The 27,916-nt window shown below is 41.5% G+C and overlaps 1 long non-coding RNA gene across 1 annotated transcript in view; it reads right to left on the reverse strand.

The window, feature by feature from the left end:
• The window catches only part of LOC138920406 (uncharacterized), a 61,587-nt gene that overhangs the window by 14,501 nt on the left and 19,170 nt on the right, over positions 1-27,916 (reverse strand). The window contains exon 2 of the long non-coding RNA XR_011431528.1: positions 20,962-21,093. This is a non-coding gene — a long non-coding RNA (uncharacterized lncRNA). The remainder of the gene's footprint in view (positions 1-20,961; positions 21,094-27,916) is intronic.

Here is a 27,916-nt window from a genome sequence, read left to right on the forward strand (position 1 = left end):
GTGGAGGAGGAGAGAGAACTAAGATGTTTTAAAATTGAAGAAGTTCTTCAAGTAATATCTTACTCAATTAGAAAAAGCAACATATGGATTATAGGCATTCCAGAGGGACAAGTGAGAGAGACACAAGTAGAGAGTTTGTTTAAAGAATTAATAGCTGGGAACTTCCCAAAACTTGGGAAAGAACTAGACTTACAAGTACATGAAGCCAACAGAACTCCTAATTACATCAACACAAAAAGACCTTCTCCAAGGCATATATTAAAACTGGAAAAAGTCAATGACAAAGAAAAAATATTAAGGGCAGCAAGGCAGAAGAAAATAACCTACAAAAGAACCCCTATCAGGCTGTCAGCAGATTTCTCAGCAGAAACATTACAGGCTAGAAGAGAATGGAATGATATATTCCAAATACTGAAAGACAAAAACTTTCAGCCAAGAATACTCTGTCCAGTGAAACTACCCTTCAGATGCAATAAGGAAATAAAAGCTTTCCCAGATAAACAAAAGCTGAGGGAGTTCATTGCCACTAGACCTCCCCTACAAGAAATGTTGAAAGGATCCCTCCCATCTGAAATTAAAAGGCAAAGATTTACAAAACCTTGAGCAAGGAGATAAATAGACAGAATCAGAAAATTGCAGCTCTATATTAGAATAGGCTAATAAACACTTAATTATAACATGAAAGATAAATGGAAGGAAAGTATCAAAAATAACTAAACAGTTCAATTTAGCCACAAACTCACAACACAAAAAAGAACAATTTGTGACAACAATAACTCAGAAGGGGAAGAGGATAGGGACGGAACCTGCTTAGACTAATGGAGATAAGGGGCTATCAGAAAATGGACTATCTCATCTACAAGATGTTTTATACAAACCTCATGGTAACCATTAAACAAAAAATCAAAGCAGAGCCACAAGACATAAATAAAGAGAAAACCATCACAGGAAACCACCAAAATGAAATGGCAGTCAGAAATACAATGGAAAAGAAACAATGGAAATATAGAACAACTGGAAAACAAGGGATAAAATGGCAATATTCTTCCCTCATATATCAGTACAGACTCTAAATGTAAATGGATTCAATTCTCCAATCAAAGGACACAGAGTGGCTAGATGGATTAAAAAACAAGACCAAACTGCTGCCTCCAGGAAACACATCGCAGCTCTAAAGAAAAACATAGGCTCAGAGTGAAGGGATGGAAGATGATACCCCAAGCAAATGACAAGCAAAAGAAAGCATGTGTTGCAAAACTTATATAAGACAAAGCAGACTTTAAGATAAAAAAGACAATGAGAGACAAAGAGGGGCAAGTGTATAATGATAAAAGGGACATTCCAGCAAGAGGACATAACACTTATGAATATATATGCACCTACTACAGGAGCACCAAAGTATATAAGACAACTATTAACAGACCTAAAGGGAGAAATTGACACCAAGACAATAATAGTAGGGGACCTGAACACCCCACTTACATCAATGGACAGGTCATCTAGACAGAAAATCAACAAGGAAACAGTGGCCTTAAATGAAATACTAGACCAGAGGGACTTAATAGATATATAGAGAACATTTCATCCAAAAAAAAGCAGAATATACATTTTTCTCAAGTGCATATGGAACATTCTCAAAGATAGACCATGTGTTGGGAAACAAGGCAAGCCTCAATAAATTTAAGAAGATTGAAATCATATCAAGCATCTTTCCTGACCACAAGCCTATGAAATTAGAAATCAACTACAAGAAAAAGGCTGGGAAAGTCACAAATACATGGAGACTAAACAATGTGCTCTTGAACAACCATTGGATCAATTAATAAATCAAAGGAGAAATCAAAAAATACCTGGAGACAAATGAAAATGAAAAAACAACATAACAACTCTTATGGGTTGCAGCAAAAGTGCTACTAACAGGGAAATTTAGAGCAATACAGACCTACCTCAACAAACAAGAAAAATCTCAAATAAGTAATCTTAAACTACACCTAGCAGAACTAGAAAAAGAACAAACAAAGCCCAACGTCAGCAGAAGGAGAAAAATAATAAAAATTAGAGCAGAAATAAATGAAATAGAGACTAAAAACACAATAAAAAGGATCAATGAAACTAAGAGCTGGTTCTTTGAGAAGATAAACAAAATTGACAAACCCTTAGCCAGACTTACTAAGAGAAAAAGAGACAAGGTTCAAATAAATAAAAGTAAAAATGAAAGAAGAGAAATTACAATGGATACCACAGAAATACAAAGGACTACAAGAGAATACCATGAAAAACTATATACCAACAATTGGACAGCCTAGAAGAAACGGATATATTCTTAGATTTGTACAAATTCACAAACCAGAATCAAGAAGAAAGAGAGAATCAGAATAGACAAACACAAGTTAAAAGATTAAAACAGCAATCATAAACCTCCCAAAAAACAAAAGTCCAGGACCAGATGGCTTCTCTGGATAATTGTACCAAATATTCAAAGAAGATTTAATACCTATCCTTTTCAAACTGTTCCAAAAAATTCAAGAAGATGGAACACATCCTAACTTGAATAAGTTGAATATGATGCCAACATCACTCTGATACCAAACCCAGACAAGGACAACACAAAGAAAGAAAATTACAGTCAATATAACTGATGAACATAGATGCAAAAATCCTCCACAAAATATTAGCAAACTGAATACAGCAATACATTACAAGGATCATACACCATGATCAAGTGGGATTTACACCAGGAACACAGGGATGGTTCAACACCCGCAAATCAATCAATGTGATACACCACATTAACAAAATGAAGAATAAAAACCACATGATCATCTCAATAGATGCAGAGAAAGCATTTGACAAGATCCAACATCATTTATGACAAAACTCTCAATAAAATGGGTATAGAAGGAAACTACCTCAGCAAAATGTGACAAATATATATATATATATATTTTATATATAAAAAAATATGACAAACCCACAGCTAACATCATACTTAACAGTGAAAAACTGAAAGCCATCCATCTGAGAACAGGAACAAGACAAATGTGCCCACTCTCACCCGACTCCTATTCAACATAGTTCTGGAGGGTTTGGCCAGAGCAATCAAGGAAGAAAAAGAAATAAAAGGTATCCAAATTGGAAATGAAGAAGTAAAACTCTCACTGTTTGCAGACGACATGATTCTATATATAGAAAACTATTAGAAATAATTGACAACTATGGCAAAGGTGCAGGGTACAAAATCAACTTACAAAAATTGGTTGCATTTCTATACACTGTTAACAAACTAGCAGAAAGAGAAGTCAAGAATACAATCCCATTTACAATCACAACAAAAAGAATAAAATACCTAGGAATAAACTTACCCAAGGAGGTGAAAGACCTACACACTGAAAACTATAAGACATTATGGAAAAATATTGAAGAAGATATAAAGAAATGGAAAGATATTCTATCCTCGTGGATTGGAAGAATAAACATAGTTAAAATGTCCATACTACCTAAAGCAATCTAGAGATTCAATGCAATCCTAAGCAGAACCTCAAGGACATTCTTCACAGAAACGGAACAAAGAATCCTAAAATTTATATGGAACAACAAAAGACCCCAATTAGCCAAAGCAATCCTGAGAAAAAAGAACAAAGCTAGAGGCATCACAATCCCTGATTTCAAAATATACTACAAAGTTATAGTAATCAAAGCAGTATAGTACTGGTACAAAAATAGACACACAGGTCAATGGAACAGAATTGAAAGCCCAGAAATAAAACCACACATCTATGGACAGCTAATCTTTGACAAATGAGTCAAGAACAAACAATGGAGAAGGGAAAGTCTCTTCAATAAAGAGTGTTGGGAAAACTGGACAGCCACCTGCAAAAGAATGAAAGTAAACCATTATCTTACACCATACACAAAAATTAACTCAAAATGGATTAAAGACTTCAATGTAAGACCTGAAACCATAAAACTCCTAGAAGAAAATATAGAAAAAGTACGCTCTTTGACGTCAGTCTTATCAGTATCTTTTCGAATACCATGTCTACTCAGATAAGGGAAACAAAAGAAAAAATAAACAAATGGGACCACATCAGACTAAAGCTTCTGCAAGGCAAAGGAAACCAGGATCAAAACAAAAAGACAACCCATCAAGTGGGAGAAAACATTTGCAGATCATGTATCTGACAAGGGGTTAATTTCCAAAATATATCAAGAACTCATACATCTCAACCAAAAAAAAAACAAACAATCCAATCAAAAAATGGGCAGAGGGGAGCTGTTCCAGTAGCATAGTGGTTAGGTTTGTGCACTCTGCTTTGGCAGCCTGGGGTTTTCAGGTTCGGACACCAGGTGTATACCCATGCACTGCTCATCAGGCCATGCTGAGGCAGCATCGCATATAAAAAACAGAGGAAGATTGGCACAAATGTTAGCTCTGTGCTAACATCTGACAGTCTTCCTTGGGAAGAAAGAGGAGTATTGGCTCAGGGCCAATCTTCCTCATCCCCACCCCCACCCCCCAAAAATGAGCAGAGGATATGAACAGACATTTTTCCAAAGACGATATACAGATGGCCAATAGGCATATGAAAAGATGTTCAATATCACTAATTATTAGGGAAATTCAAATCAAAACTACAATGAGATATCACCTTACACCTGTCAGAATGGCTATAATAACCAAGACAAAAAATAACAAATATTGGAGAGGATGTGGAAAAAAGGAGACCCTCATACGCTGCAGGTAGGAATGCAAACTGGTGCAGCCACTGTGGAAAACAGTATGGAGATTTCTCAAAAAATTAAAAATAGAGGGGGCTGGCCCCGTGGCCGAGCGGTTAAGTTCGCACACTCCGCTGCAGGCAGCCCAGTGTTTCGTTGGTTCGAATCCTGGGCGCGGACATGACACTGCTCATCAAACCACGCTGAGGCAGCGTCCCACATGCCACAACTAGAAGGACCCACAACAAAGAATATACAACTATGTACCGGGGGGCTTTGGGGAGAAAAAGCAAAAAATAAAAAATCTTAAAAAAAAAAAAATTAAAAATAGAAATACCATACAATCCAGCTATACCACTACTAGGTATTTATCCAAACAACTTGAAATCAACAATCCAAAGAGATTTACACACCCCTATGTTCATTGCAGCATTATTCACAATAGCCAAGACGTAGAAGCAATCTAAGTGCCCATCGACTGATGATTGGATAAGAAGATGTGGTATATATACATATATATATATGTATATATATATGTATATATACAATGGAATACTATTCAGCCATAAAAAAGACAAAATTGTGCCATTTGCAACAACATGGATGGACGTTGAGAGTGTGATGTTAAGCAAAATAAACCAGACGGACAAAGACAAACACCATATGATTTCACTCATATGTGGAAGATAAACAAACACATGGATAAAGAGAACAGATTAGTGGTTACCAGAGCGGAAGGGGGTGGGGGTGGGTGAAAGAGGTTAAGGGGCACATACGTAAGGTGATGGATGAAAACTAGACTATTGATAGTGAGCACAATACAGTCCACACAGAAACTGATATACCATAATGTACACCTGAAATTACACAATGTTATAAACCAATATGACCTCAGTAAAACAATTGCAAATTAATTAATTAAATTAAAAGGGAGAAAACAAGTAGACAAAATTAGAAAATAACCACAGAAACAAAAGAAACTTAAAAAACTATGAAAGCGTCTATTGAGCTCTATGTAAATCAACTTTCTAGAATGACTCGGGTGATGGGTTTTTTCTTTGTCCTCCAGATCCTCTCTGCCCTTCTCCTCCCAGCTGTGGGCCCAGAAGGTTGACATTTAGGGACCACATGAACCGCTCTGACTTCCAGTCAGTTTTAGGTTCAGCCAGTGGGAAGGCGTGAGAGGAGGGACCTTATCCCCCCAGCTCCTTCCTCCACCAAAGGGCACAGCTCCTGTCAGGAAGTCCTCTCCTACAGCTATTCTCGTGGGTGCCCAGAGCAGCTGCCTCTCCTTTCCCTGGTGGATTACATTCTCCTGCATTGGTTCCCTTAACCTTGCCAACGATATTATAAATCAATCATCCTTTAATTATACTCTCTTTAATTGACCCTTTTGAGGTTCCCTGTTGGAACCTTGGCTAGATGATATGGAAGACTTGCAAGTAAAACAGAAATGACTAAGGATAACCAGAGAAAATGTACATTGGCCACAACCATAGCAGAAATTGAGAAAATTATCAAAGAATTATCCCTCCTCCTCATCCATTTGCCCCAAAAGTATTTAGGCTATGTGGGGGCCAGAATGGGAGACAGGGAGGAGGGGGTGAGCGTATCTTAGTATAACTGACATGGAAGATATTATGTATTATTGACAACCTGGATGGGAAGGAAGAGGGAGTGAGCAAACCAAATATATGACAAGATGGGGAATCTGTTCCTCTTCTCTTATCTTCCACGTTATAACTCTATTTGGGTTCCTCTTGTGTTAGAGAAGAATAATTGTGTTAAAACAGCAATGGAGTAAATTCCAGAACTCAAGTTCACATTGCTTTGATCACTGACCTTAGAGCCCAGAGCACCATTTCCCCCTTAGCAGCCTGGCTTGTTGATCTCATTTAGAGTAGAGGCCAACAGGAAGCATTTTTCACAGGTGTTCTGTAGAGCATTAGTTCCACGAAATTGTTGGTGAAAGGATGTCCCACGGTAGTGGTAGAGGTGCCCAGATCCCCTCTTTTGGGCTGATGTGTCCATTCGCCCAGGCTGCGAAGCTCATAGCTGAACCTTTCTCCGGGAAATGCCCTCAGCTAAAGGGAGTTGCTTCAGTGTGGGAGCCAGAAGCCACTGATGGCTGATGCAGGAACATAAAGGCCCGACCTCCTTGCCCAAGTTCAGGACACTCTGTAGGGCCCATCCCAGCTCCAGAGCCCCCAGTGGCACCGCTGAGGATTCAGCTGCAGCTGTGTGGCAGCTCAGCTTCTCCCTCAGCCCAGTCCTGCCTTCCTCACTTCCATATGGGTATGACTCCCGAGAACAGGCGCCGACTACTTATTCCACAGCCAATGCTCCATCTCAGCATCTGCTTTCAAGGAACCCAATCTAAGACAACGAACAAACACGTCTAGGAAGCCAGTCGTACTCGCTACCACCAATCATCTGCAGTGCTGCACAGCACTGCAACATCTCTGAGATTTCCACTATGAAGAATTTAAATTTGTTTGACCTAGCAATTACCACATTTGTTTGCCCACAGAACCTTTTTCCAATGCACGTGAACATGCCATGGAACGTACTTTGGAAGTATTGACTCAAAGGTCAGAGCAGTCCATAAGCTATAAGTCAATCTGCATGTAAGACACGGTTTTTATTTTTAGTTTTGGCAAAGGCAAACTGAAAAACCAAGAGACCGTTCCCTGTCTGTGATCACCAAGAGCCCCTGCAGAGGGGCAGGACAGCCTCAGGAATGGGGAAGAGGCTGGGAGCCTGTGAAATCCAACTCTGTAGGCCCTGGCTGTGTGGCCTTGGCCTGGTGAGTCCCTTATATGTACGTTAGAGGTAAGAGGAAGAGATATGCAAAAGAATAGCAGTAATGCATGTAACCAATAGAGAGATATTTGCAAAGGCTTAGAGATATTAAGTAAAGTAATCAATATATATCATAATTTAGAACCTTCACAGTAATTCTTCCTTATCACCTCTGTCATTTTGCTCTTATCTCTATCCTGTCGCTTTCCTAAGTAATTAAACTATGTGTAACGAAAAAGACATAGGAAGTTGACAAGATCACAAAAAAACAGGAGCCAGATTCTCTGGAAATTTCACTGTCGCCATGATCATCATGCACATCTATAAAGGCTATGAGCCATTGACTCATTTGGACCCAGCAAGGAGAGGCTAGAGCCTTGGTCTTCAATCTGTGTATCCATGGTTACACTGTTAAAAACTGAGTGAAAATAGGGGCTGGCCCCGTGGCTGAGTGGTTAAGTTCCAGTGCTCCGCTGCAGGCGGCCCAGTGTTTTGTTGGTTCGAATCCTGGGTGGGGACATGGCACTGCTCATCAAACCATGCTGAGGCAGCGTCCCACATGCCACAACTAGAAGGACCCACAACGAAGAATATACAACTATGTACCAGGGGGCTTTGGGGAGAAAAAGGAAAAAATAAAATCTTTAAAAAAAAAAATGAGTGAAAATACATTGAAGATTTTGGGGTCAGATTTGTTGCAAATTGATCCTTTCATCACTTGGATGGAATGAATGAATGAATGAATGATACGGGACATCAGTAAAAAGCCTGGCGAGAACAGACAGCCAGGTGCCCTGGTGATGGTTTCTAAATGAGGCAACGAGCCATCTGTACGTAGCTGGTTATTTCACATTAGTTTTGGCGCAGGACAGGAACTAAGCAGTTCTAATTTTCCTTCTGCTTCATTTTCATTGCTTTTTTCTTTTCACATCATTTCTGGCAAAGTCCAGTATTTCCAGTATGCCCAGACTGGATTGGGGAGTTACAAACAGAAATACAGACCTCACAGAGGCACCTCTATGCAGAGTTAGCATTTGATTCTCCCTTCTCTTACATCCTGTTTTTTTCCTAATCAAGCTTTTGGGTGATTTCAGCCCTCACTAGAATCTTCACCAAAAGGAGGAACAGTCATGTTTGGTCTCTTGGTTTTTCAATTTGCCTTTGCCAAAACTAAAAATAAAAACCATGTCTTACATGCAGATTGACTTATAGCTTATGGACTGCTCTGACCTTTGAGTCAATATTTCCAAAGTTTGGAGCGGCCAGTGTCGCAGCCATGTGCAATTCTGGGAAGGAGCTGAAATGCCCTGCTCGTCTCTCAGTGGGCCTTGTTCACTTCACCCAACACGGAGGGCTGCACCGGGCACCTTCGAACCTGTCCAGCGCTGCCCAGGGAGAGGTGTGCAATCTCTTTCTTGTCTAGGTGACAGATCTTAAAGATCTCATGACACCAGGACCAAGGTCATGTGGACAACCCAGCTCCAAGGGATGGAGCTCAAAACTCACTTTCTCCTCTGAGGTGGTCTTTCCTCATAAAACCAAATGAAGCCTCATAAAATAATTTCCTTCCATGACTCAAAAGTGGCATCCGTAACACACACATAAATCTGGCAAGCTCCTCTTCTCTAATCACGTCATATGATATAAAAGGCAATATATTTTTTAAACCACCTCCTGTCTCTCCAATATAGTGACAGTCTGAGTCCCTTCACCCACCGGTATATGCATCATAAAATACTTAAGAAGAAGAAACAAGAGGAAGCTTCCTCCCATGTGGGGTGTTTCCCTCTGAAAAGCTTGTTTCCTTCCACATCTAGAACGGTGCTCCTCCACAGGCCGCCTCCTGGGAACAACCTTGCGATGGGGACACAGACAGTCTAGACGTGAAAGCCATTTAACAGTTTCAACTCCACTCGAACCGTTTTCCTGTTTGCCAGACCCTGGTATTGATGCCTTTTCTTCTCGTTTTGCCAGTCTGCAAGTCAGGCACAGAAACGATTCCAGGGATCCCATCATTTTAGATGTATGAAACAAAGGAGTTTTGTTTATTTATTTTCATTTTTTTCTGCTTTCCCAAATTTTATCCTCAATATTTGGATCTGCCCAGGAGGGGCTTCATAATTTCACTAAGCAAAATTCTTTCTTACATTTACATTACATTACATTACATTACATTTTTTTGCATTTTATAAGATGAGTTTCACAAAAAGTGGACTAACAGAACTTATACCTTTTGAGCTCAATGCTACTTAAAAAATTAAATGTAAATAACAGGGAAATGAAATGAATACAGTCTGGAAGGGAAAACACCTGCTGTAGTTGGGACCATCCTGCAACCCCCTCCCTTTCTGCTCCGCAGACGCTGTTTCTGTCTGTGTTCACTGCAAACCATAAGCTCCCAAAGAGGAAGACTTCCCGGCGAAGTGGGGCCTGAATCCCACCTGTGTCACACACCTTCTGGCAACTTGTGCTGTGGGATCTCCTTGCCTCCCTCTAAGCTTTGCTCTGGGCCCAGCCCTTGGTCAGCCCTCCTGCTCTGTGGCTCCTGGAGAGAGAGCTGGGTAGGCCCCCAGGGCGGACACCTCTCTGATTTATCTCATTGTACCCAGCACTCCTGGTCGCAGCTCCCACATAGAGTCTACCCTTCAGAAGATTCCGCGTCGGCGGCCCAGGGTTCACCACTTCACATCCCAGGCAGGGACATACACACCACTCGTCAAGCCATGCTGTGACAGCGTCCCACATAGAAGAACTAGAAGGACTTACAACTAGGATATACAACTATGTGCTGGGGCTTTGGGGAGGAAAAAAAAAGATTCTGCAATGCCGATGGGATTAGTATCTCCCTAAATTTAAAGGGGGTGAGGAGAGCATTTCCTTTTTGGGGAAAAGGCATAAGTTTTGGAGATAGACCTGATTGGAATCTTGGCTCTAACGCTGATTAACTGTGACCCTGTGAAAGTTACAAGCATCCCTGAACCTTTATTTCCTCGACAGTAAAATGGAAATGGTATCAGTCCTTTTAGGGGATTGCATGAAATGAAGTATGTCTCCTCTATATTTCTGGGAGTCACTGTCTGGTACATATCAGGTTCAATAACAAATATTAATGTCCTACCCCATTTCTGGAACTTCCACCTTTTTTCCTATCAGCTACTTGATGAGCTAACTTCTAATCTGGACACTTTGCACTTTTTTTCACAATATAATCTCTGAACAAAACATATTTCCAATCTAACTTTAGAATGTATTTAAGGCTTGGCATCATTAACCTCAATGCCCCCTCCCAGATATTGGCTGTACCAAAAGGTACCATCATTTTTCTGGCCAAAGAGAACATCTTGGGTGTCCGTTCAATCCACTGGGCATTTATAGAGCGTGCAATCATGCCAGGCGTTGTGCTGGGTGCTGGGGGATACAGAAACGCATTGAACACATTTTTTTTCCTGCTTTTTCTCCCCAAATTCCCCCCAGTACATAGTTGTATATTTTGGTTGTGAGTCCTTCTAGTTGTGGCATGTGGGATGCCGCCTCAGCGTGGCCTGATGAGTGGTGCCTTGTCTGCACCCAGGATTCGAACCGGCAAAACCCCGGGCCACCGAAGCGGAGCACACAAACCCAACTACTCGGCCATGGGGCCGGCCCCACACTGAACACATTTTAATGCGAGAAGCCTATATCCTGCTATAACGTCAAGCCATCCCCTCTCCTTCCCTCACTAAGTGAATCACATCCGTTGTCCTCGGTATATCCTTTGAAGAAATGTAAAATTTTCAGAAAATTTGCAGCCATAAAGGAAGGGAGTATCCTCTACTGACCTGTTGTTTGGTGAGCGATAGAAAAAGGCGGGGAGATACTGCAAGGGGTGCTTGCTTTTTGGTCTCATTGACAAACTAAATCTCTTGATGTGTTTAGGAAGATAAAATATATCACGTGCAACAGGACAAAAGGTATTACGTGGAAGTTTCCACTATTTCTCCTCACTTCCCCCTGCAGAACCGAAGAGGAGAGAGCGAATGGAGACAATAAAATGTCATCAGACTGATTTAAGAGAGAAAAGCCAATGAGAGCAGAGAAAGAAGGACGATGCATTACAGTTTGCTCATAGGAGGATCCCGTTTTGTATATTAACTTCAAGGGGAAATGTGTACAAATTTAATATGTCTTTACATGGAATTGTACATTGATGAGCTTTAAGAACTCTAACCTAACACATTCTAAGGTTTGCCAGTTTATGATAAGCTGACAAAAGTATGAGAACCCAGGAAAACATCAACCTTAGGTTAAAAAAGGAATATCACACTTTCTGTGGTGGTGTCATCCATGGTACTGAGCAGAGAAGGAATACACCTTATTTCTCATTTGTCTGAGGTTATTCTGATACAATCTCACCTCTTTCTTATCCTATTGAAGCAAGCAAGAAGGAAGGAAAGTGAGAAAATGAATGCTGCTCGCCCCATGGTGGGCAGTTCCCAGAGGGCATGCCGAGATCAGACATTACCCTTGAATGTGACTTTTCAACACCAACACTTGGCAATCCTGCTTGCTTTGTATTATCAGGAAACACATTAACAGCGTCTGCTCACCATCACACGTCTACCAAATTCCCAAAGGACTTCCGCCTTAGATTTTGGAGTCTAGAAGATTCAGGGGAGCATAAGTAACTCACTAAACTTCTTCCAGGAACTCAGGAAGATCATTCTCTTTTCTTTCTTCTGCCCTTTCACAAAAGTCCTCCAAGATTTCCACTAAAGCTGGGACATTTGAAGAGGGATTTTGACCAAAATGAGATGGCTGATTCAGACGCAGTGACGACCGGCAAAGTCGGCATCCTAAGGAGGCACTGCAGCTGGACGCAGAGGGCATCCTAACCACAAAGGACACCCACATTCGACCTTTGGGTACTTTCTAAATTCTTAACTGCAACTCTTTCTTGAATTTTCCTTGACTTTTACTCAAAAGACTGCATCAAGCCTTGTCCTTCCTTGCTTCTTTTGGAAAAAAAAAAAAAGAAGATCATAGACTATAACAAGACTGTAGACTATAGACTATAACGAGACTGTAGACTATAGACTATAACAAGACTGTAGGCTATAGACTATAACGAGACTGTAGACTATAGACTATAACGAGACTGTAGACTATAGACTATAACAACACTGTAGACTATAGACTATAACAACACTGTAGACTATAGACTATAACGAGACTGTAGACTATAGACTATAACGAGACTGTAGACTATAGACTATAACAACACTGTAGACTATAGACTATAATGAAACTGTAGACTATAGACTATAACGAGACTGTAGACTATAGACTATAACAACACTGTAGACTATAGACTATAACGAGACTGTAGACTATAGACTATAACGAGACTGTAGACTATAGACTATAACGAGACTGTAGACTATAGACTATAACGAGACTGTAGACTATAGACTATAACGAGACTGTAGACTATAGACTATAACAAGACTGTAGACTATAGACTATAACGAGACTGTAGACTATAGACTACAACAAGAGGGCTTATTTTTGGCCTGCTCCAGACTCAGGGCAGGCGATCAGTCTGGTGAGTCACTGCGGTGTAGGTCTGGGCTGTGGGAAGTTCACGGCACTGAGGTTACACTGCTGGTCAGTAAAACACACTTTCTTTCTCCCTATTTTTGATATATTTTATGATTGACATATTCCATGGGTCTGCTGTTATTTCAATCCTTCTCGCTTTTTAGGTGTCTTACTTATTCTCCCTTATGCAGACCCTGTCATCTATTTACATTGCTATTGACTGAATGTTTCTGTCCTCCCAAAATTTATATGTTGAAATCTAACCCCCAATGTGATGGTATTAGGAGGTGGGGCCTTTGGGAGGTGATTAGGTCGTGAGGGTGAAGTCCTCATAAATGGGATTAGTGCCTTAGACCCCAGGGAGCTCCCTAGCCCCCTCCACCATATGAGGTTACAGTGGGAAGACAGCCATCTACGAAGCAGGTCCTCACCAGACACTGAATCTCATAGCACTTTGATAGTGGATTTTCCGGCCTCCAGAACAGGAAGAAATAATTTTCTGTTGTTTGTAAACCATCCAGTCTATGGTGTTCTGTTATAGCAGCATGAACAGACTCAGACACACATGTGCACGGTTGTCACATGGCAACACCGATGTGACACAGGCAAAGGCCACAGCTTCTTTAATGTGCTAAAGGACACAACATAGGACAAACTGAGGGCTGTGCAGAGAGGCCATGGCAACAGCTTCCCCATTTGTTCGTAAAGCTCCCTGATTTCAAGTCCCCAAGAAGCTTTACAATGGCCAAAAACATCAAGGGATAAGCCTAAGGAACATCATGGGACAAGGGTAAGAACCATCATGAGATAAGGGTAGGGAATATCATGGGATAAGAGTAAAGGACATCATGGGCTAAGGGTAAGGACCATCATGGAATAAGGGTCAGGACCATCATGGGATAAGGGTAAGGGCCATCAAGGGATAAGGGTAAGGGCCATCATGGGATAAGGGTCAGGGCCATCATGGGATAAGGTTCAGGACCATCATGGGATAAGATTCAGGGCCATCATGGGATAAGGGTAAGGGCCATCATGGGATAAGGGTCAGGATCATCACGGGATAAGGGTAAGGGCCATTATGGGATAAGGGTCAGGACCATCATGGGATAAGGGTCAGGAACATCTAGGGTAAGGGTAAGGACCATCATTGGATAAGGATAAGAACCATAATTGGATAAGGATAAGAACCATCATTGGATAAGGATAAGGACCATCACTGGATAAGGGTGAGGACTCCATGGGGCCATGGAAGAGGCTGGCCTTCCTCACTCTCAAGGGAGGGATCATATCCTCCTGGACCTTATACTGTATTCTCCTAGGATGGCATGTTTACATCTGACAATCAGCAAAAGTGACTTTACTATAAAAGGGGAAGGCTGCTTGAGGAGGACTAATGCTCTCAGTGGCCAGCTCATTAATGAATACTTTTTAACTATGGTGATTCCCTATGTAACCTCATAGCCTTAGAAACTTGGATAGTAAATACCTGAATAATGAGGACCACCCACACAGAAAACTGATTGATTGATTGATGGATGGATTGATAAGCATTAGTAGGCCTGAAATGTCTCAATGCCCTTGACCCCTAGCGACCACTGCCAACATTGAAAGGTACTCCCTTCAGAGAGCTGTGCGTCGAGCACCTCCGTTGGACTGTGTGAACAGCACTTTATCATTATGGTGGCTTATAAGGAACGGAAACAACGTGTTTCTGAGTAAGTCTTCCTCTTGCGCAATTTTGGAAAATTATTTTTGGGAATTCAATGCCAGGTAAACAACTTGTCAAACATGTTTTTCACCATTCAGAACTATTTCATAATTCTCCATTTTTCTAACTTTCACTGTGGGAGGCAGCGAGGAGGAGAGTCTGTGAAAGGAGAAAAATAATCATTTTTCCCGTTTGTTTTCCTGGACTTTCAGGTCTGTCATCCAGTTGAGCAGCCCTCAACTTTCTCTCTCCCCGCCTCCCCATTCTGTGTCCTCTGTTCTGGGGGCCAGAGGTTCCAAGATCTGCCTCCGGCCTCTTCTCCCGAGCAGCCGAAGACCGTCAGCGCTTTCGCCTCAGGTCTTGTTCCGCCTCTGCTGCCATCAACAGGCACCGTCATTCCAGGGCAGTAACAGAAGCCTTGGTAACGCCCTGAAAACCAGCTTTGCCTTTGTCACACCTTCCATGTCCGTCCAACTTTGTCAAGTCTGGTTGACTTCTACATTGCTCATCTCTTCTGTAAGGTTTGCAAAGTCCTTCTCCCTTCTCAGATAGAAAACCACAACTTGTCAAAAAGAAGCAAACCTGAAGCCCTGGAAGGTCAAGTTCAATTTCCATTAGAAACAGACACCTCATGGTGTTTAAGCAGAGGCTAAACCTGAGTGAATCAGGGCTTCCACCCCAGCTTTTCACACTGTGACACTTGAACCCACCAACGCTCCCAGCCCCAGAGCAGCTGTCAGATGCACTGGGATTTCTGCTACTGGCCAGACCCAAATCTACACCAGAGCCTTGTGGCCCCACAGCAGTGGGCGTTTACACAAACTCACACACACATGTGACAAGCACGTGTGCATGTGCACACACACAGAGTGAAGGCTGGGGTCTCCAAATTTTTTAATTTATCCTATTTTAGTCTAAAATTTTTAAAGTTCTCTTTGCATGGCTACTGCATAGACATTGACTGCTAATAAATTAATTCTTTCTCTTCAGTCCAGCAAAGGAATTCTAGTTAAGCTGTACTGAATATTAACATGAGTACACATGCACACACAAATTTAGGTAATATTTAGAGCAAAGCCAAATATTTACATAATAAAAAATTACCCTCTGATGGCAAACAACATATTTTTCCACTGCTGGAAGTGATAGAGGGCATTTTCCTCCCTGACTTTTGCTGATCCACTGTACAAGGATTTCTGTTTTCCTGAACAAAAGCTTTTTTCCTTGTCCTTGCTCTTCAAGATAAGGCAGTTTGCGTACAGCTAAAGACAGAAGCAGCCGCTTGTTTCTTGTGTGTCTGCACAAACACCTTCCCCTGGTCACTAGGATCTTCCTTCTCCGTTTCTCCCTTGGTGGAGTCAACTGCCAGTGGGCACGTGGCCTAGCTTCATGGAGGAAGATGAAGCACGGCAGATAAATTGCAGCATTATCACTGGTGTGCCCAGAGGCCCAGGAAACTAGGCATCTGCACATTGCAAAATAAATATGCTTAGCAGCCCTTTGAGTCAGCAGCAGTGGGAGCAGCCCACGCCATGCTGAGGGCACTTCGCGTGGTGCCGATCTTTAATTTCCAGGGTTAGCCAGCTCTCCGTTATGGCAGTGGTTTATCCCGCTAGGAAGAGCCAAGCCCTCTTCTCCTTTTTCTCCCCCCACTGCTTGATGCTTCGCTTCACTCCCATGCTGTGTTCCCGCCTCCCCAGCAGAGGACCTGAAGCCATCCAGTCTTGCTGCTGCCGCACCCCATCACTTAGCTTACTCCTGCATTTCTTCCTTTCCGTAGTGTTTATGCACCCTTTTTCCCATGGGCATCGCTTTGCAATTGTTCTTACTTTGCTTAGTGGATATCTAGTTTATATGAAAAAAAATGATCACAGACAGAAAAGCGTTTGACATGTGTTATCTCAGTTGTCCACCGACTGTTACCTACATGCCCCCCTGAGATAGGTTAGAATTCTGCCTATTCTATGAATGCGCACTTTCCAGAGTGAGATCAAATGATTTCTCCAGGTTCATATAAAGAGAAAGTGGCAGAGTCAGGTCACAAACCCATCCTTATTCCAAATCCAGTGCCCTTTCTATTACACAATGCTCTACTTCTTTTTTTTAATTAAGGTGAAATTCATGTTAACATAAAATTAACCATTTTAAAGTGTAAAATTCAGTGGCATTTAGTACATGCACAATGTTGAGCAACTACCACATTTGTCAAGTTCTAAAACATTTTCATCACCCCAAACCACTACGGCAACAACTAGTCTGATTTCTGACTCTCTTGTTACCTATGCTGGATATTTCATATAAATAGTATCATACAATATGTGACCTTGATGTATGGTTTATTTAATTTAGCATAATTTTTGGAGGTTCCCCTACATTGCAGAATGTATCAGTACTTTGTTTCTTTATATGATTGAATAATATCCCATTGTATGTAGACACGCAACTTGTTTGCCCATTCTTCCATCAACGGACATTTAGGTTGTTTCTACCTTGTGGCTCTTGTGAATAATGCTGCCATGAACACGCATGTACGTGTACTTGTTCGAGTCCCTGTTTTCAGTACTTTTGGGTATATACTTAGAAGTGGAGTTACTGGATTATATGGTAATTCTATTCTCAACTTTTAGAGGAATCATCAAACTATTTTCCACAGTAGCTGAACCATTTTACGTTCTCATCAGCGATGAAAGAGGTCTCCAATTTCTCCACATACTCTCCAAAACTAGTTATTTACCTCTCTTTAATTTTTTCGTTATAGCTTTTCTAGTGGGTGTGAAGTGGTATCTCATATGGTTTTGATGTGCGTTTCCCTAACGACTAGTGGTGTTGAGTATCTTTGTCTGTGACGGTTGGTCATTTATACATCTTCTTTGAAGAACTGTCTATTCAGATCCTTTGCCCCTTTTGTAACTGGATTATTTGCATTTTGCTTGTTGAAATGTAGGAGATCTTTATATTCTGAATACTAGACCCTTATCAAATATATGATTTAAAAATATTTCCTCCCATTCTCTAGGTCGCCCTTTCACTTTCTTGATAATGTCCTTTGATGTGCAAAAGTTTTTAATTTTGAAGAAGTCCAGTTATCCATTTTTTCTTTTTTTGCTCATGCTTTTGGTGTCATTTTACTTCTTTTGTACCCAAAGTACCTAGATTAGCACTATACACCTGGTAGGAAGCCAATAAATGTTTGTCGAATGGTTTCCCGTACCCATGTGGCTGAAGAGAATGATCTCTAACTTCTCGTTCAGCTCAAATATGCTAGGACTCTAAGGCTGTTTGCAATCATATTCCGGACCATTTCATAATTTCCCCCAAACCAATAGATTGTTTCTCACTAGACTCTTAGAAAAATCATAAAGATACAAATTAGTTTTGGCATACATCTTTTTTTGCATATTTACATGGCATGTATGTATTTTACATGTTTTACGTGGTACAGGTGTTCCTTTCTAAGAAAGAAATGGCACGTTGCTAGTCTTCTGCTCGAGAGTGTTCAGCGTCTTTTCTGTTGTTCTTGGCTACTCAACAGCTCTGACCTCCTTTTGAAAATACAGACCTTTCAGTACATTTTTCTCAGGCATAAATCATGAGTGGGAGGGAGGAACCTGAACATTTAATTGTGTTATAATTGCTCTTGAACTGCTACACCAACTCGACTTCTTATTCCCAAGGAAATGATACCATTTCAATCTTTCTATGGTGATTTATGGCTACACTTTGCAGGAAACTCATTTATGTGGCTAATAAATCCAAGACGAATTTCCCAGGTACATGACAGAGAGGGCTGTCAACCTTTGCTTTGTCCTTTGTGATTGCCCATCCTCGAGCGGATGGCATGGACAACTCTTACTGCCAAGAGAAAGCCCTACCCTCCATTGCACCATCACCTCCTACCTCCTCCAGCTCCTAATCAAAGCTTCACAAGAGTTTCCAGCACAATGCTTATGCAGATCGTGGCTAAACGTGGTTTAGATCCAGCGCCTTCTGATCTATTCTCCAGTTTGGAATGCCCACATTCAAAGCTGCCCCTTCTTTAAAAAGTGATTTCTCAATTATTTGTGCAAACTAATTCAAATAATATATTGATATATCTTCTAGGGGAGAGAAATACACTTTGCATAACTACCATCCCCTCTGAAATAACGAGAAAAAAATACTCCTCAGGTAGAAAAACTCCTCTGGGGAAAATATGAGAAATAGTGGTGCTGTAAAGCATTGCATTTGAGAGATGCAAAGCCAGATCTAACGAAATATTTCGCAAAATCATAATTATTAGTTCCTTAGGAAATAGAGGCTCTCTTATAAATACTGGATTTATTATTATTTATTAGACCTGGACCAATCACATTTTAATGACGGTAGAGGGATATCTAATCTCAAAAAAGAAAACATACAAAACCTTAAAACATACAAGCAAAAAAACCCCTTTGTATGTAAGTTTCCTCCTCTATAAAAAGGGGTTAATGATAGTATCTATTGCATGGGGTTGTTGAGGGCATTAAATAAGTGACTGTGTACAACACGTTTAAAACAGCGACAAGCACATAAATTTTGGCTATTTTTTAATGCCTTATCTTAGTAATATAATGGATAGAGTAGAAAAGTGGAGACAGGAGATGGCTCTTTTAAACTGTGGCTCTTCTTTCTTCCTCCTCTCTGTTCTTTCTTCTGGACACAACTTCTTTTTCATTCCCTCCCTTCACTTGTGTGTGCATGTGTGTGCGTGTGTGCATGTGCACCAGCTCCTGTGCATATGCATGCCCTGGTGATGGAGTGAATACTGTGATTCTGACGGCCGTGTATGATCAGAGGGGCCGGCGACTAGAAATACTAGAATTCACAGCCAGTTCAATCAGCAACAACCAGGAAGTCACACTCCTTAAAATCCATCGTAATACTCCACCCTTGTCTCTATCCTAGAACCTCCCACGTGGTTCTGACCTGCTCACTGTGTCTCTCCACACCCATCCTTACCCCACCCCCACCAGACTGAGATGAAGACCCTGTTTTATACCTTCTGGTATCTCAGACCCAAGCAACCACACCAATGTTGGCTGGTTGATCAAATGCAACAAGCAAATGAGAAGAACTGTCCTGAAATAGGCTACTGTGACTGAAGCAAAAAACCACCGCCAGTCACACTCCCTGGAGGAATCCCTTAATGCCTGGAAAGCACAGCTTCCCCAGCTTTGCACAGAATCAGACTCCCAACTTACCAAACCAGACATGGTATAGCACCGGAATATTAGAGAAATTATATATTTTTATGAAATAAAAGGGTTATAATGGGCCTTAGAAGTCCCAGTTCCTTTTATAAAAGGAGAATATAAGGCCCAGAGAGATTAAGGGCTTTGCTTAAAGTCACACAGCAAGTTACCCTGAGAGCTGGAAACAGAACCTGTAGTATCACCATTCATCTGACTGAACATCTTCTGTCCCATTAGAGGCTTTAATAAGCTTCTTCTATTTTTAGAACTGGCCTTCCCAAGGCACAATCCTTGTGTTTTTCCTCATCTGCAAAAATCCTCAAACAACCAACTTGGCAAATTACTATGGCATTTACACCATGCAGTCAACAAAGGAAAACTGAACAGTAACTTACAAGTGGGAGAGCATGCTGGCTGACCAATTATCCTTTTTTTTAAGCAGAAATAATGAAAACTGCTTCCATTTTGATGAAGGAATTGGAGCTGTAAAAATCCAGGCATCCTTGTGGATTTAATGAAGTCAAGAAGAGCATTGACAACAACAGTAACAAAAATATGAGACTTCAATAGGTGTCCGACCCACTCTCAGTCACAGGAAACGTTGCCCTTTGGAGATAGGGTGCCAGACTTAGATAAAAGTATGGGGCACCTGGTTAAATTTGAACTCCAGGTAACAAGCAAATAACTTTTAGTCCCAAATATTGCATAGGACACACTTATACTAAAACGTTATCCATCATTTACCTGGAATTTGAACTTACCTGGGCATCAGGTATTTCACCAGCAGCGATATTTGAGGGAAATTGGCACTTCACCCAGGTGGGCTACAGCCCCCTCTTAATTCCCTGTGCCTGGTCACATGGTACTCTCCAGAGACAGTTCCATGGAACAAACACAGAGTTTCAGGAAGGAAAACCCTAGAGCGATTAGGGCAGAATAAGGTACCTGCTTGTCACCAGATCAGCTCTCCCATCCCAGGCGGCCAATGGGGAGACAGACGAACGCTCCATCCATCCTGCTTCCCAGGGGAACACTCGCTGCACAAGACGTGCGCTGCTTTACGCCACAGATTAGTTCCTGAATGGAGAACAAATGAGATCACATTTTACCTGGGATAGGAAAATGTCTTTATTCAAAACAACCCTGGAAATAAACTCTCACACACACACACACACAAAGACACACACACTAAACCCCACCTTCCCTTGCTGCGAAGCCCCCTCTAATTAAAACTATGCTGCATTTCCACCACAGTTTTTCTGAAACTGAAATATATATATATATATATATGTGTGTGTGATTAAGATACGTATATGCATATGTCTTAATCACGGCCTGGCACAAAAGACCACAAGTATTTTTAACTGTTTTCAATTAAAAAAATCTGCATTCCCTTCTCACGGCTCACTTCCATGGAGCATTCCAGCACCACCTGCTTCTGGTTAAGCAGAGTTGCCCAATTTTTCCCCTTAAACTGGGTTCAATTTAATTATGGCTTTTGTTTTAACCCACACCACTTAGTGGCTAAGGCAACGACAGAAACCGAAAGAACCAAAAGAAGCTGGCATCAAGTTTTATTTCAAATAATTTGAGAATTATCTTCGTATATTCGTCATCCCTGTAATACTGCCAACTGTGACATTAAAGATTCTCCAGGGAAAACATCCCTGTTCTGACCACTCACAGACCCGTTACTATCATGCCTTCCCTTTGGAAACTTGAAAGGACCCGCAGAGCTCTCAAGATACTTTAAATCAGGGTCTGGCTCTTCCTGATTGCTTATGAATTACATCAGAACCATCGAAAATCCATGGCAAAGACACAGTGGAAATACCCTTATGCATGCAGCTGGTTAATGCTCATGGATTATTCATGAAGCACCACCATTCCAAATTGGTCTAAAGGAAACAACAGGACAAAGGGCTCAGCAACTAGCTTGACTAACTGGAAATCCGAGCAGATGAAGTTAGTGTAGTCATCAGAACTAAGGCCCTCATCAGATCTGATTTCCGATGAGTTTCAGCTGAATCTGAGCAGCAAATACAAAGCAGCTGTTATAGCTGTACTACGATGGCAGGAGCCGGGCGAGAACCATTCCTTCAGATCTCTGGATCTTGGGTAGTAAAGGACACTCAGTGACATGCCCTCAAAAACTCATGCATATGAGCTCAGTGCATGGCCCTCAATGGGCAGCCACCTCATTTTTAGAAGGGCCAAAAACTGGGAACAAGGCAATATATGCACATCCGAGGGCAGGTCCCAACAGAACCTTGAAGGGCTTTCTCACGGGCATTGGTAAGGCTAAGCATCGAAGTCAGCGTGTGGCTTCTGGGTCACTGCCTTATTTCAAATCTAAGCTGGGATTTAGTGTCCTCTTGTTACAGAAGGAGGCTGAGATACACAGAGAGGTGATGGCCTCTGTCAGAGGAAGGTGCGGCTGTGGCACATACTCCTGAGGCCATAAAGAAGAGCGTAGAGTTTGGGATTGGCACTCAAATACCAACTCTCAAACCAGGGTCCAATGTGGAGGGAGCCACTGAATGCCAACACAGATGTTAATGGTTCTGGGTTCTCCTAGCCAGAAACTGAGTGGAGAGTTATCTTGAAAGGCAGGAGAGAGGATAAGACAAAGAGCTAGAGAAGATAAAAACAAGGGAGAGAGAAAGAAGGAGACCCCTAGCTCAAAGTGGGGAGAGATGTAAAATCACACAGATGTGTGTCTAAGGGAGTGTGTTATTGCTGTAGACGCCATCTACAGCAGACGTAAAGATGCACCCTTCTTTCAGTAAAGGACGCATTGTCTCAGCCACTGACAGTGCTATGGGCACAAAGGCTTCACCGTCAGCTCCTCCCAGGACTGCCTCAACTGCAGAAGCCCACCTGGCCCACAGTCAGACCTTTTCCTGAGTGGCCTGTAGCCAATTACTGATTCATCTCAGCCCAACTCAGGGCAACTCTGAAGGGCCATTCTGGCTCCAGAGCTCCTGTGGAGTCACCTGAGGCTGCCACACACCTTCTTCTGCCCCCTCCTGATTCCTTTCCTCCCTCACAGCATCCCCCCTCCCAAGGGCATTCCTTCATAAACATCCCACGCACTGGACTCCCTCACAGGATCTGCCTCCCAACCTGCAGCACCATCGATGCCTGGGTTTCCTTGACAACTTTCTAGGGTAAACTTGCTAAATCTCCCGTGGAACCATTGGATGATGCTTGGACAATTAATTTCTCATGCCTGAAAAATAATCCTCAGAAAACTCAGATCATCAGTTTGTTAAGGCATTGACTCAAGAACATATGTTTCTTGGATATGAGAATTATCAACACTAGGTGGAACAGTTATCAAACAAAAAAGAAGCAGCACAGAGAGCCAGCAAGGACAAATTTGGTGAAGGGGGAGCCCTGTTGGGGTTTTTTTTCCAGTTGTATGAATTGTTTGGATCATGGAGATCTGACTGAATAATGGGGATTTTTCATAGATCACTTTAGTTAAAAGACAGGATGAAGGATACTGTTCAGATATTGTTTGCCATGAATCACCCTTTATCTCCACTCAGAGGACAGAGAAAGAGGGACCTATGTTTTAAGATAAGGGCAGAACCTCCCCCCTCCCATATTCTCTTGAAAGTACAACCCTGAGCACTAACTTAGGGCTCACCCTGAGTTCTGAGCAGGTCAGCCCCTCATTTGCACAGATCTCTCGTAGCAAATTCCAGGTGGAGCTTCCTTGACCATTGACCAATGTGCATAGCCATGGAAGAGGCAATGCTTCATCTCTTAGCTTGAACCTGCTCTCGCCTATTAGCTACTGGCCAGAACATAGGCTCAGGAGCCTGATTTTGAAGTAACAGGGACTCCTGAAGACCGTTGGTAGACAAGCTGAGGACCCCTGAAATTAGAACAACTCTAGAATCTAAGGTGCTCCCTATGTTCAGACACTGAGGTTGGCATCAGTGGAAAACTGAGACACTAGGAGAGACCAAAATTTGACACTTGTTCTTGAAAGTATTCCAGCGTCTCTGGGCTCAGCCCAGGCACCACCTGTCACTTCTGCAAAGAAACCCGCAGGATGTGGTGTACTTTCAGCATTTTGTTTTAGGGATCATGTTTTTAGATGGCTTTTCAACAAAAGTGGCCTTCTCAGCCAACACTCCCAGAAGGACCACTGTCAACCTGAGATGACACAACCCAACAGTTGTACACAAGTCATGTCCCTCGCTGCCAGGAGAGAGGGCGTGGAGGAAGACCATGAAAGAAGGTTATAGAAACCAGAACGCACAGCAGGAAAGGCTAGATCATATTGCTTTTCCGCTCCAGCTGGAATTACGGTGTTCCGTGTACATCCAAGGGCTAAGCACAGTTAAGTAGGGACAGAGAGGTGGAGTAACAAAGAAGGCTGTCCTCCAGGAAGGATGCTGAGGAATGAGATAAGCTATGGCACAGACACTTGAACGTCAGACACCAATTCTGGGGTCTCCCTGGAAGGAGATCCTTCTGATTGTTAATAGCCCTTTTTCTCTGCTTCTCAACTTTCAGCCATACACGGATTGCAGAGGGTACTTGTTTAGAATGCTTATCAGGGAGCCTGCTCTTAGAGTTTCTGATTCAATGAGCGTTGAATGAGAGCCAGGAATCTAGTTTGATTGATTGATTGATTTTTAAAGCATGCTATGGGTGATTCGGATGCATGGACCACAGTCTGAAAAACAGAGCTCAGACCTACAAGGAGACATTTCTCTGTAGATTTGCCATATGCTTCCCTCCCAACAAGCCAGTCTGGATTATTTCCACAAAAGGCAATCATAAGTTCCTAAAAAGTCAGTAGTATTTGAATGAACACAATTGTTCTAAAGGGAGTAGGATGGGAAGTAACAATTATTAAGTTCTGACTGCATGTTCATAACTGTGTTGGCAGCTTCACCTACTAACAGTTTATTTAATTCGTACAAGACCCCTGGGTAGAAGCATCTCAGTTTTATAAGTGGAGAAACCAAGGCTTGGAGAAGTGAAGTAAGTAATCTGCCAAGAATGACCAAGCTAAAGCAACAGAGCAGGATTTAAACCCCAGTAGATCTGGCCCTGAAAGCACACTTGCCCAAGCGTAAGAATCATGCAGAGCAATTGTTTAAGATCCAGACTCTCAGTCCCGTCGCCTGGAGATTCTGGTTCAGCATCTTTGCAGTAGAGTCCCAGACTCTTGGCAGTTACCCCGCGGGATTCTTACCATGTGGGTTACCCACGCCACGCCCTCAAAGTACACACGTTTGTGGGTCCCTTCTAGTGGGATTAGGTGGCTCAACAGATCTGGTTTTCACCCTATGCCTTTAGGGCAAAAGTGTTGCTTTTAAAAACACCTGACAATTTCCTTCAAAACTTGTCTCGAAAAATAAATGTGTTGCTGGTCAGATGTTTTCCTTTCCTACATTGTTTCTTTTCTTAGAGAAAAATACTGGATCCGGATGAAGGGATTTCCAAAGCTATGTAATAACATTTGAGGGTGGGCAGCATTTTTTGCGTGACTCTAGTAATAAAAAACAGCAAGTGGTTGAAGAAATAGCCACAGAATTAGAACAACCACTGTGTTCCATACAGAGATTAATTAACTTGGTTGAAGGATCAGATTTCCACACTCCAGCATCCTGGTACTCTCTGGTTGCTCACAGACTTCAGGGTGCATCAGAATCATGTGGTATGGGAGAGGCTGTTAAGCAGGTGCCCAGGCCCCACCCCCACCCCCCTAGAGATTCTGATTTAGTGGGTTCTCGGTGGGGTTCAAGAATCTACATTTTGGAAAAGCACCTGAAGTTGTTCTAAAGCAACTACCTACAAATCACAATTCAAAAAACTACAAGAACATATCAAGACCACCCTGAGTTATTCATGGAAGCAAGTAGAGAACGGGTGGATGAATGGATGGGTAGATGACGGATGGACCGATGGATGTGCAGATAGATAATAGATGAATGGACAATAGAATATCAACCAACACAGACAGACCATAAGATTTAGTGGAAACATTGCTGTATTATCATTACTTATTTGTAATCCTACCAGTTAATATAATTTAACTCTTTAATAAGGAAAAATGTTGAATATATAAGAGCTATGACTCCATAGACCCCAAATTTTTTAAAGTGCTGCACCATTAGTCCAAGGTGTCTCTCACATCTCTCATTGAGCCAATAGGACTCCGAGAAACCGTGGTGAGATAGTTAGCGAAGCAAATCCAACTTTACTGTCAATGTCCGTGATGAGATCGGGCTGTGCTCCGAGAGGAATTCCAGTATCCTTGGACTATAACCAAAGAGAAGTGGAAAAGGCAATAAATTTTCACAACTGAAACTTCTGGCATTTGGACAAAACAAGAATTGAACAGTTACCCCGCTTTGTGTTATTACATACTGAAAGTGCAAGTTGGTTCATTTTCTCGGTATAATGTGTGATAAAGCAGGCGTCACAAATCAAATGAGGAATCAAGTATTGAATAGATTTTGTAACAACTGCTTAGCAGGTTGGGGGGAAAATCAATTTGGCTTATTTTTTCACATCAAATACCAAAATGAATTCTAGATACGTAAGTTTTTAAAACTAGAGAAAATTCAACTGTAAAAGTCAGAAAACAAATAAGTGATATATTCACAGTACAAATCTACAACAATAATGGTTTATAACTTTAGCAAAAAATTCACACAACAAAGTATACATAAATCAACAACATACTGTCGCATTCTCTCTCATTTACTGCTGGTAGGACTGTAATTGGTATGGCATTTCTGGAAGCCAAATAATACGTATCAAATGCGTTATAAACGTGATTACTGTTCACTCTAGCCATTCGGCCTCTAGAGATTCATCCAAAAGTAAATTATTCAGGTCTGAAAAATGTACATGTAACAACATAAGAATGTTCATCACAACATGATCTTTAACAGCTAAAAGCATTGGAAATATCCAGATGTCCATCAATAGGGACGCCAAGGCCAGTCCCACAATGGAACCCCAGGGAACCTTTCAAGAACTGTGCCTGCATTTTTCACATGAGAACTATCAACGTAAGTGAAACAAATCAGAGGAAATACAGCACGTTTGCACTATATGTGAATGTACTTACTGTCCCTGAATTGTACGCTCAAAAATGGCTAAAATGGTAAATTTTGTTATGCTTCTTGTACCACAATAAAAAAAAATTGATTAAATTTAATTTTCATAAACGTTAAGGAAATATTATAATGATAATAATCATTATTAAGGAAATATTTATTCTCTGAGTGGTAGAATTATGAGTGATTTTCACTTCTTAATCCTGTGATGAAAGTCTGAAGTTTTATAAGGTACAGATATAATTTTTAATTATTTTATTTATTATTGGCAAAGATAATAAAACCACTTCCATTTTGGAAATAGATTTGTCCAGCAGATACTGAAAATAAGCAGAGAAAAATTATACCTAATTCATAAAAGAAAAAAGATAAGTTATAAGGGAATATATAGGAAAATGTTCAACTTCAACAATAATCAAATTTATGCATACGAAGTAAAAATAAATGCTATTTTCAACTTCCAGTTTATCATTTTTTTAAGACAATACCTAATGCTGGTAACCCATGCCTTGAATTACTGGTGCCTCTCTATTAGCACACATTGGAAAAATAATTGTCAGTTAGCATCTATGTAGTCCTACCCATTTCCCTCACTGAATCAAGCTCTATGCCCTGCCATCATTACCACGTAGCCTTCTCTCCCTTCCTCCTAATCATGCATCGTTCTGGCCTCATCATTCCCCATCCATCTAGAACCTTGTTTCCACCTGCCTCACACTTTCCTCCCCATTCCAGCCCTGGTCTTCTTCTCTTTCGACTTCAGCCTTCCTTTTCCTATTTTTGGCCTCTCCTCATTCTTCAAA

This window comes from Equus caballus, chromosome 23, assembly GCF_041296265.1.
Source record: "Equus caballus isolate H_3958 breed thoroughbred chromosome 23, TB-T2T, whole genome shotgun sequence".
Taxonomy (NCBI): Eukaryota; Metazoa; Chordata; class Mammalia; order Perissodactyla; family Equidae; genus Equus; species Equus caballus.